Below are 8,660 nucleotides of genomic sequence, written 5' to 3'. Positions count from 1 at the left end.
TTTGTTAATATGGCGTATCACGTTGATTGATTTGCGTATATTGAAGAATCCTTGCATTCCTGGAATAAACCCCACTTGATCATGGTGTATGATCCTTTTAAAGTGCTGTTGGAATCTGTTTGCTAGTATTTTGTTGAGGATTTTTGTATCTGTTTTCATCAGTGATATTGGCCTGTAGTTTTCTTTCTTTGTGACATCCTTGTCTGGTTTTGGTATCAAGGTGATGGTGGCCTTGTAGAAGGAATTTGGGAGTGTTCCTCCCTCTGCTATATTTTGGAAGAGTTTGAGAAGGATAGGTGTTAGCTCTTCTCTAAATGTTTGATAGAATTCGCCTGTGAAGCCATCTGGTCCTGGGCTTTTGTTTGTTGGAAGATTTTTAATCACAGTTGCAATGTCAGTGCTTGTGATTGGTCTGTTCATATTTTCTATTTCTTCCTGATTCAGTCTTGGCAGATGTGCATTTCTAAGAATTTGTCCATTTCTTCTAGGTTGTCCATTTTATTGGCATAGAGTTGCTTGTAGTAATCTCTCATGATCTTTTGTATTTCTGCAGTTACTTCTCCTTTTTCATTTCTAATTCTATTGATTTGAGTCTTCTCCCTTTTTTTCTTGATGAGTCTGGCTAGTGGTTTATCTATTTTGTTTATCTTCTCAAAGAACCAGCTTTTAGTTTTATTGATCTTTGCTATTGTTTCCTTCATTTCTTTTTCATTTATTTCTGATCTGATTTTTATGATTTCTTCCCTTCTGCTAACTTTGGGGGTTTTTTTGTTCTTCTTTAATTGCTTGAGGTGCAAGGTTAGGTTGTTTATTCGAGATGTTTCCTGTTTCTTAAGGTGGGCTTGTATTGCTATAAACTACCCTCTTAGAACTGCTTTTGCGGCATCCCATAGGTTTTGGGTCGTTGTGTCTCCATTGTCATTTGTTTCTAGGTATTTTTTTATTTCCTCTTTGATTTCTTCAGTGATCACTTCATTATTAAGTAGGGTATTGTTTAGCCTCCATGTGTTTGTATTTTTTACAGATATTTTCCTGTAATTGATATCTAGTCTCTTTGCATTATGGTCGGAAAAGATACTTGATACAATTTCAATTTTCTTAAATTTACCAAGGCTTGATTTGTGACCCAAGATATGATCTATCCTGGAGAATGTTTCATGAGCACTTGAGAAAAATGTATTCTGTTGTTTTTGGATGGAGTATACGATAAATATCAAATAAGTCCATCTTGTTTAATGTATCATTTAAAGCTTGTGTTTCCTTATTTATTTTCATTGTGGATGATCTGTCCAGGGGTGAAAGTGGGGTGTTAAAGTCTCCTACTATGAATGTGTTACTGTCGATTTCCTTTTTTATGGCTGTCAGTATTTGCCTCATGTATTGAGGTGCTCCTATGTTGGGTGCATATTTACAATTGTTATATCTTCTTGGATCGATCCCTCGACCATTATGTAGTGTTCTTCTTTGTCTCTTCTAATAGTCTTTATTTTAAAGCCTATTTTGTCTGATATGAGAATTGTTACTCCAGCTTTCTTTTGATTTCCATTTGCATGGAATATCTTTTTCCATCCCCTTACTTTCAGTCTGTATGTATCTCTAGGTCTGAAGTGGGTCTCTTGTAGACAGCAAATATATGGGTCTTGTCTTTGTATCCATTCAGCCAAACTGTGTCTTTTGGTGGGAGCATTTAGTCAATTTACATTTAAGGTAATTATCGATATGTATGTTCCTATTCCCATTTTCTAAATTGTTTTGGGTTCGTTATTATAGGTCTTTTCCTTCTCTTGTGTGTCTTGCCTAGAGAAGTTCCTTTAGCATTTGTTGTAAAGCTGGTTTGGTGGTGCTGAACTCTCTCAGCTTTTGCTTGTCTGTAAAGGTTTTAATTTCTCCATCAAATCTGAATGAGATCCTTGCTGGGTAGAGTAATCTTGGTTGCAGGTTTTTCTCCTTCATCACTTTCAGTATGTCCTGCCACTCCCTTCTGGCTTGTAGGGTTTCTGCTGAGAGATCAGCCGTTAACCTTATGGGGATTCCCTTGTGTGTTATTTGTTGTTTTTCCCTTGCTGCTTTTAAAATGCTTTCTTTGTATTTAATTTTTGACAGTTTGATTAATATGTGTCTTGGCGTATTTCTCCTTGGATTTATCCTGTATGGGACTCTCTGTGCTTCCTGGACTTGATTAACTATTTCCTTTCCCATATTAGGAAGTTTTCAACTATAATCTCTTGAAAGATTTTATCAGTCCCTTTCTTTTTCTCTTCTTCTTCTGGAACCCCTATAATTTGAATGTTGGTTTGTTTCATTTTGTCCCAGAGGTCTTTGAGACTGTCTTCAGTTCTTTTCATTCTTTTTTCTTTATTCTGCTCTACAGTAGTTACTTCCACTATTTTATCTTCCAGGTCACTTCTCCGTTCTTCTGCCTCAGTTATTCTGCTATTGATCCCATCTAGTGTATTTTTAATTTCATTTATTGTGCTGTTCATCGTTGTTTGTTTCATCTTTAGTTCTTCTAGGTCCCTGTTAAATGTTGTTTGTGTTTTGTCTATTTTATTTCCAAGATTTTGGATCGTCTTTACTATCATTATTCTGAATTCTTTTTAAGGTAGACTGCCTATTTCCTCTTGATTTGTTAGGTCTGGTGGGTGTTTATCTTGCTCCTTCATCTGCTGTGTCTTTTTCTGTCCTCTTATTTTGCTTATCTTACTGTGTTTCGGGTCTCCCTTTTGCAGGCTGCAGGTTTGTAGTTCCTGTTGTTTTTGGTGTCTGTTCCCAGTAGCTAAGGTTGGCTCAGTGGTTTGTGTAGGCTTTCTGGTGGAGGGGACTAGCCTGTGTTCTGGTGGATGAGGCTGGATCTTTTCTCTCTGGTGGGCAGGTCCACATCTGGTGGTGTGTTTTGGGGTGTCTGTGGCCTTATTATGATTCTATGCAGCCTCTCTGATAATGGGTGGGTTGTGTTCCTGTTTTGCTAGTTGTTTGGCATAGGGTGTCCAGCACTGTAGCTTGCTGGTCATTGAGTGAAGCTGGGTGCCTGTGTTGAGATGGAGATTTCTGGGAGATTTTTGCCATTTGATATTATGTGGAGCTGGGAGGTGTCCTGTGGACCAGTGTCCTGAAGTTGGCTCTCGCACCTCAGAGGCACAGCACTGACTCCTGGCAGCAGCACCAAGAGCCTTTCATCCACACAGCTGAGAATAAAGGGGAGATAAAATAGAAAGAATTAGTAGAAATAGGAAGAAAGAAAGAAAGAAAGGAGGGAAGGAAAGAAGGAAGGAAGGAACAAAGAAAGGAAAGAAGGAAAGAAGAAAGAAAGAAAGGAGGGAGGGATGGATTGAGGGAGGGAGGGACAGTGGGAGGAAGCAAGGAAGGAGGGAAAGAAGGAAAAAAGAAAGAAGATAAAGTAAAATAAAGTAAAATATAATAAAGTTATTAAAAATAATTATTAAGAAAACAAAGAAAAAAACGGACAAATGGTGGAAGCAAAGCTATACAGACAAAATCTCACACAGAAGCATAGACATACACACTCACAAAAAGAGGAAAAGGGGAAAAAATCAGAAATTTTGGGATGATTCATTGTCTAAAGGAGGGAAGGAAGGAAGGAAAGAAAAAAAAGAAAAAAGATAAAGTAATATGAGAAAGTTATTAAAATTAAAATTAATTATTAAGAAAAAAATTAAAACAAAAAAACACGGACTGATAGAACCCTAGGGAAAATCTCACATACAGGCATACACATACACACTCACAAAAAGAAGAAAAGGGGAAAAAATCATAAATCTTGCTCTTAAAGTCCACCTCCTCAATTTGGGATGATTCGTTGTTTATTCAGGTATTCCACTTCCACAGATGCAGCGTACATCAAGTTGACTGTGGAGCTTTAATCCGCTGCTTCTGAGGCTGCTGGGAGAGATTTCCCTTTCTTTTCTTTGTTCTCACAGCTCCCAGGGGCTCAGCTCTGGATTTGGCCCCGCCTCTGTGTGTAGGTCGCCGGAGGGCGTCTGTTTTTCGCTGAGACAGGACGGGGTTAAAGGAGGTGCTGATTCAGGGGCTCTGGCTCACTCAGACCAGGGGGGAAGGAGGGGTGTGAAGTGCGGGGTGAGCCTGCGGCGGCAGAGGCTGGCATGACGTTGCACCAGCCTGAGGCCCGCCTTGGGTTCTCCCAGGGAAGTTGTCCCTGGATCCCGGGAACCTGGCAGTGCCAGGCTGCACAGGCTCCCCGGAAGAGTGGTGTGGATAGTGATCTGTGCTCGCACACAGGCCCCTTGGTGGCAGCAGGAGCAGCCTTAGCGTCTCATGCCCGTTTCTGGGGTCCGTGCTCTTAGCCGCGGCTCACGCCCGTCTCTGGAGTTCCTTTAAGCAGCGGTCTTAATCCCCTCTCCTCGCACACCAGGAAACAAAGAGGAAAGAAAAAGTCTCTTGCCTCTTCGGCAGCTCCAGACCTTTTCCCGGACTCCCTCCTGGCTAGCCGTGTTGCACTAACCCCTTCAGGCTGTGTTCCTGCAGCCAACCCCAGTCCTCTCCCTGCGCTCCAATCAAAGCCCCAGCCTCAGCTCGCAGCCCCACCCTCCCCGGCGGGTGAGCAGACAAGCCTCTCGGGCTGGCGAGTGCCAGTTGGCACCGATCCTCTGTGCAGGAATCTCCCCGCTTTGCCCTCCGCACCCCTGTTGCTGTGTTCTTCTCCACGGCTCCGAAGCTACCCCCTCCGCCACCCACAGTCTCCGCCCGTGAAGGGGTTTCCTAGTGTGTGGAAACCTTTCCTCATTCACAGCTCCCTCCCACTGGTGCAGGTCCTGTCCCTATTCTTTTGTCTCTGTTTTTTCTTTTTTCCTTTTGCCCTACCCAGGTACGTGGGGAGTTTCTTGCCTTTTGGGAGTTCTGAGGTCTTCTGCCAGCGTTCAGTAGGTGTTCTGTAGGAGTTGTTCCACATGTAGATGTATTTCCGGTCTATCTGTGGGGAGGAAGGTGATCTCCGCATCTTACTCTTCTGCCATCTTCCCCTCCGGCCTCTTGGCTATTTTTTAATTGGATTGTTTATTTGATATTGAGTTGTACGAGTTCTTTATTCTGGAAGTTAATCACTTATCAGACATATTTGCAGATATTTTTTACCATTTGGTAGGTTGTCTTTTAGTTTTGTTGAAGCATTTTAGTTTCCTTCACTGAGCAGAATCATTTTAGTTGATGTTGTCCCACTTGTTTGTTTTTGCTTTTGTTTCCCTTGTCTTTGGAGTCAGATTCACAAAAACATCGCTAAGCCCAATGTCAAGGAGGTTATTGCTTATGTTTTCTTCTAGGATTTTTATGGTTTCAGTCCTTATATAAAATGTTTAATTCATTTTGAGTTGATTTTTGCATATGGTGTATGAAAATGGTCTAGTTTTATTCTTTTACATGTAGCTGTCCAGTTTTCTCAACACCATTTACTGAAGAGACTGTCTTTTTCCCATTGGATGTTTTTGGCACCTTTGACAATATGAGTGTCGGTTAATTTCTGGGATCTCTCTTGTGTTCCATTGATCTGTGTGTATGTTTTTGTGCCAGTACCATACTGTTTTGACTACTGTAGCTAGTAGTGTAGTATAGTTTGAAATCAGGGAGTGTCACACCTACGGCTTTGTTCTTCTTTCTCAAGATTGTCTTGGCTATTCCAGGTCTTTTGTGGTGCCATAAAAATTTTAGGATTATTCTAGTTCTGTGAAAAATGCTACAGATATTTTCATAGGGGTTGCATTGAATCTATAGACAGTTTCAGACAGTATGGAAATTTTAACAATATTAATTGTTCCTATTTATGAAGATGAGCTATCATTCCATTTATTGTGTGGTCTTCAATTTCTTTCATCAATGTCTTATAGTCTTCAGAGTATGACTTTCATCTCTTGGTTAAATTTATTCCTAACCTTTTTTTTTTTTTTTTGGATTCATTTGTAAATTGGATTTTTAAAAAAATTTCTCTTTCTGCTAGTTCATTGTTAATGTATACAAATGCAATAGATTTCTGTATACTGACTTTGTATCCTGCAACTTTACTGTATTGGTTTACTAGTTTTAATAGTCTGTTAGAGTGTTTAGGGTTTTCTAGATAAAGTATTATGTGATCGATCTGCAAACAGTGGCAGTTTTACTTCCTCCTTTCCACTTTGGATCTCTTTTATTTCCTTTTTTTTGCCTGATTTCTATGACTAGGTTTTCCAATACTATCTTGAATAGCAGTGGTGAGAGTGGGCACCCTTGTCTCCTTCCTGATCCTAGAGGTTAAAATTTTCACTTTTCACTATTGATATAATCTTAGCTGTGAGCTTGTCATACATAGCCTTTATCATGTTGAGGTATGTACCCTCGTGGTAATACCCTCTTTGGTGAGCGTTTTTATCATAAATGGATGTTGAATTTTGTCAAATGCTTTTTCTATTTCTCTTGAAAATATGTGATTTTATCCTTCATTTTGTTAATGTGGTGCATCACATTTATTGATTTACAGATATTGGACTATCTTTACATCTCTGGAATAAGTTCCATTTGATCATGGTGTTTGATGCTGTTAATGTGCTGTTGAATTTAGTTTGCTAATATTTCGTTGAGGATTTTTGCATCTACGTTCATTTGGGATATTGTCCTCTAATTTTCTTTTCTTTTCTTTTAGTATCCTTATCTTGTTATGGCTTTGTAAATGAATTTGGAAGCATTTCCTCCTCTTCTATTTTTGAAAGAGTTTGAGAAGGATTGGTATCAGTTCTTTAAATGTTGAGTAGATTTCAATAGTGAATGCTTATGGTCCTGGACTTGTGTTAGGAGATTTTTGATTACTGATTCAATCTCCTCAGTAGTAACTGATGTGTTCAGATTTTCTATTTTCTCATGATTCAGTCTTAATAGGTTGTATATTTCCAGAAATTCATCCGTTTCTTCTAGGTTGTCCAGTTTTGGAGTACAATTATTTATAGTAGTCTCTCATGATTGAGTTGTAGTGCTGTCTCTTTCATTTCCAATTTTGTATATTTGATTCCTCTCTTTTTTTCATGTTGAGTCTAGCTAAAGGTTTGTCTATTTTGTTTATCGTGTTAAAAAAACACCTCTTAGTTTCATTGATCTTTTCTAGTGTCCTTTTAGTCTTTAGTTCATTTATTACTGCTCTGATTTTTATTATTTCCTTCCTTCTGCTAACTTCGGGCTTAGTTTGTTCTTTTTTTTCTAGTTCCTTGAGATGTAAAGTTAACAAGATGTCTCTTCTGATAGAACTTATGTTAATAGGGATGATAGACAATAAACATGAAAAGAAAACAAGAACAAATATCAAATGGCGGGTTTCAGTTGGAGCACAGGGAGAGGACTGGGGTTGGCGGCTTGAACATAGCCTGAAGGGTTTAGTGCGCCACGGCTAGCCGGGAGGGAGACCGGGGAAAAGTCTGCACCTGCCGAAGAGGCAAGAGACTTTTTCCTCCCTCTGTTTCCTGGTGTGCGAGGAGAGGGGATTAAGAGCGCTGCTTAAAGGAGCTCCAGAGATGGGCGCGAGCCGCGGCTAAAAGCGTGGACCCCAGAGACAGGCACAAGCCACAGCTAAAAGCACGGACCCCAGAGACGGGCACAAGCAACAGCTAACAGCGCGGACCCCAGAGACGGGCACAAGCCACAGCTAAAAGCGCGGACCCCAGAGACGGGCGCGAGCCGCAGCTAAAAGCGTGGACCCCAGAGACTGGTGGGAGACGCTAAGGCTGCTGCTGCTGCCACCAAGGGGCCTGTGTGCAAACACAGGTCACTATCCACACCTCTTTTCTGTGGAGCCTGTGCAGCCCGCCACTGCCAGGTTCCCGGGATCCAGGGACAACTTCCCCGGGAGAACGCACGGCGGGCCTCAGGCTGGTGCAACATCACGTCGGCCTCTGCCACCACAGGCCCGCCCCGCACGCAGTGCCCCTCCCTCCCCCACGGCCTGAGTGTGCCAGAGCCCCCGAATCAGCGGCTCCTTTAACCCCGTCCTGTCTGAGCAAAAAAAAACCAGATGCCCTCCAGCGACGTACACCCAGAGGCAGGGCCAAATCCAAAGCTGAACCCCTGGGAGCTGTGAGAACAAAGAAGAGAAAGGGAAATCTCTCCCAGCAGCCGCAGAAACAGCAGATTAAAGCTCCACAATCAACTTGATGTACCCTGCATCTGTGGAATACATGAATAGACAACGAGTCATCCCAAATTGAGGAGGTGGGCTTCGAGAGCAAGATCTATGATTTTTCTTCCCTTTTCCTCTTTTTGTGAATGTGTATGTGTATGCTTCTGTGTGAGATCTTGTCTGTATAGTTTTCCTTCCACCATTTGTCCTAGGGTTCTATCCGTCCATGGTTTAAAATTTTTTTCTTAATAATTAATTTTAATAACTTTATTATACTTTTCTTCCTCCCTCCCTTTCTTCCCTCCTTTAGACAATGAATCATCCCAAATTGAGGAGGTGGTCTCTGAGAGCAAGATTTATGATTTTTCCCTCTTTACCTCTTTTTGTGAGGGTGTATGTGTATGCTTCTGTGTAAGATTTTGTCTGTATAGCTTTGCTTCCAACATTTGTCCTAAGGTTCTATCCGTCCCTTTTTTTTCTAAATAAGTATTTTTTAATTCAATAATTTTATTATACTTTATTTTACTGTATCTTCTTTCTTTTTTCCTTCTTTCCC

At 40.9% G+C, this 8,660-nt stretch overlaps 1 protein-coding gene across 11 annotated transcripts in view; it reads right to left on the bottom strand.

Annotated features, from left to right (window-relative positions):
• Window positions 1-2,863: 2,863 nt before the first annotated feature.
• DNAJB9 (DnaJ heat shock protein family (Hsp40) member B9) overlaps window positions 2,864-8,660 on the bottom strand; it is a 714,883-nt gene continuing 709,086 nt past the window's right edge. For all 11 annotated transcript variants that reach the window (XR_013829608.1, XR_013829609.1, XR_013829610.1 and 8 more), the window contains one exon: window positions 2,864-3,185. The gene's annotated coding sequence lies outside the window, so the exon portion shown is untranslated. The remainder of the gene's footprint in view (window positions 3,186-8,660) is intronic.

This window comes from Stenella coeruleoalba (genome assembly GCF_951394435.1).
Source record: "Stenella coeruleoalba genome assembly, chromosome: 9".
Taxonomy (NCBI): domain Eukaryota; kingdom Metazoa; phylum Chordata; class Mammalia; order Artiodactyla; family Delphinidae; genus Stenella; species Stenella coeruleoalba.
This window is presented reverse-complemented; position numbering and strand designations above follow the sequence as displayed.